Below are 3,062 nucleotides of genomic sequence, written 5' to 3' on the forward strand. Positions count from 1 at the left end.
TAAGCTAGTTAAAATTTTGACCATTGGATCTAAAACATGTGGCTTGCTTGCTTTGCACTACTACTATATATTTCACCCGCTTGCTCTCCAAAAAAAAAAAAAAACCCTAGCCTCAGGCACGGCGCCGCCAAACACCACCTCCCCCTCTCCACTGTCTCCTCCTTCTCTTCTACCATACTTCCCCCGCCTCTCTTACTCATGATATCTAGCTCTAACATTTGTTGTTTGGCCTGTATTTAGACACCTTTGCCACCCTATTGCGAAGAACTCAAATCTATAGGTACAAAGGGATGAAGGGAAAATTTTTGTTCTAGATCCAAAGAAGCAGCATATAGTAATACTCATTAGGATCAAAGATCAATGTCTGGAAACATATCTCCTTCCCGATTGTCACCATTGACATCACCTTCCAATGATGTGTCATCACCATGCTATTCCCCACCAAAGCTGATTTAACCGAAATCACAAGTGAGCTCACCAGGTAATTTCCTTTGGCTCAAAGTATATCATTTCATTATTCATAAAACTCAGCATGGTTGAATTCGTATGACTTGCATTTTCTAAGGCATTGCCATCTAAATTGAAATCCACAGATATAGTGGAGTACATCACACCTAGCATCCACAAGCAGGAAGGAGTTGCCCCATTCAAACCCTTAGATCCAATGCCATATGTCCCACTTCAGGTTAGGCGAAGGCTAGCCCCAGCCCCATTGAAACCCTCAGATCTGATGCCCATCGCTGCATCTTGGATCTATCAACAAGAAGGAGTTGCCCCAGTTGCAACCCTCAGATATTTTTCCAAGCGTCGCATCCCAGATCTCATTGGATCTAGATGGTAAGAAGAGTTTTACATCCTCTTTTCTATGTTCCTATTTTAGGGATATTCCCTTTTTTTATTTCTTCACTGAATTGCATATATATTTGATTTCTATTGATCAAGTAACACTATATTCTTTGTGGAGTTCTTTTTCTAGAATATTTCATAAGAGCTGTATATTGAAGGAAAGCTAAATAAGTGTACAGATTATGGTTCATGAATTAGACACATCTAAGAACAAAAGATAGCCTTGTCAAGCACCCAAAAATATATATAGTTTTCTAGAAAATTCTTCAACTAGTGGTAAGAAGAAACATATCGGGTAGAAACTTCATATAATTCTATGTTGTCACACTACCAATTGGTTATTATTTATTAGTCGTAGAGTAGTTAATAATGCCTTTTGACGAGCAAACAACAATGATGATACGAACGAATAGAAACATTGTCTGTCAGTTTTTATGGGTTGTGATGTTCAAGAGAAACAATAGAGAAAAATTGGTGCTGAAACATCAACTTGTTTTTTTATGTACCATTATAGTACTGTAGAACATAATTACTCCTCCAACCCCAAAAAGAAAAAAAAAATCCAACGTTGGCGAGGATGATACATCACCTAGGATAACGAATCTTGATGACTGTAGTGTGATAAGGGCATTCAAGGTTACCTGTTCATTTTAACAATAAGCTGGTAGGTTATTGGTCCACATTAACAATATTGCAATAACTTCACTTTTAATTTTGTCAATGGAGTTAAAATGTAAAACCACACACATAATACCTATATCCCAAAATAATTGTATTTGTAGGATTCATAATTTGTCCCAAAGTAGTTATCACTCTAGAGTACAAATTATTCCATCAATCATCTCTCATTCAAATTTCTCACTATTCCACCCTCAATCACCCTCACACTCTCACCTATACACCATTTAACAAGGGTATCATAGTTTTTCTTCTTAAACCTTAATATATGCTAAACAATCTAGAATTAAAATTATTTCGGGACGGAGGTAGCACTTATATAATGAAATTGAGGGACTAGATAGCCGAGTGAAAAAAAAAAACTAAAATTGCCAAGGGGAACACAAACTAGTACCAGCCAATGTATTGGTTTGTTAACTTTGGTACGTAATCCTAGAAAACCATGCACTACAAAACTCACTGGGAACATTTATATGGTTTCTGTTAAGTTACTTGATTTTTTTAAAAAAATTTCAGATAAGAGAGAGCTTTCTTGTTTATGTTAGGAACAACAGTAATCAGGAACTGTCCTAGAAAGATACTGTACAACAGCTAAAATGGCCATGAAAAGTAATACTCGTATTCACATAATCAGACCGAACGAATGAACAAGAAGAAATATTAATGCGAGGGCATGAAGATATCCTAGAAAGATTCCTTTACTAATGCAGTCCATCCCCTTCTGTTTGATGCCCAGTTGTAAACTAATATCACTCATGTTTTACGGTAAACCAAACAAAAGTTTAGGAAAATTTGAATATAATTATTGTAGATTGAAATATTTGAGGGTAAGTTTGTTCATTGAAATTGGGTCATCTTGAGCAGCAGGAAAATATGAGTCGACAGTGATAGTTCTGGGATGGGAAAGAGATGAGTTAAGGCTTGCATCACTGATTGAATGCCATGGTAGTCGTTTTCAAAATTTTTCAATCCAACTATATCTGGAACAACCACAATGACCATCGCTGCATAAGAATATTAGCCTTTTGCGTTCTTTTCCAGTTTTGCTCTGCATAAAAATATGAAAATAATATCATGTAATATACTTTTGGATTCAAAATTGGTGCCTGATGTCGTGGAGCATATCTCTAGAAATTGGCTTTGCATTTTTTCCACAAGGCAAAAGAAATTGTATTGATTGAGAAATGACACTTGTTTTGAATAGCACAAAATCGTTGATATTACAGTTAATATGAATTGCACTTGTTCTTTGATTGACTTTAGGGTGCCGATAAAGAGACCAAAGTACGTCTGTGATGCTTCGTCAAGGAATGAGGAGTCTTCTGCCAAATAGCAGTTGAAGCATTCAACAAAGCGCCAATCTAATTTAAAGCTTGGTAGAGATGGAGTGCCAATCATTTCATACATCGTTTCTGTCTACTTTGTGAACATGTATCATTTTTAGTTGTTATATCTTGTTTATGAACTCAAAAACAGTTTGCTTGGTTAAGCGCATAACTCTGTCATTTAGTTTTATATCGGTTTTCTGATCCAAGAAT

General features: G+C 36.0%; 1 pseudogene; it reads left to right on the forward strand.

Annotated features, from left to right (window-relative positions):
• The first annotated feature begins 360 nt into the window (after positions 1 to 360).
• On the forward strand, positions 361 to 2,857 carry LOC127776031 (uncharacterized; annotated as a pseudogene).
• The last annotated feature ends 205 nt before the right edge of the window (positions 2,858 to 3,062 follow it).

The sequence above is a fragment of the Oryza glaberrima genome, chromosome 6 (assembly GCF_000147395.1).
Source record: "Oryza glaberrima chromosome 6, OglaRS2, whole genome shotgun sequence".
Classification (NCBI taxonomy): Eukaryota; Viridiplantae; Streptophyta; class Magnoliopsida; order Poales; family Poaceae; genus Oryza; species Oryza glaberrima.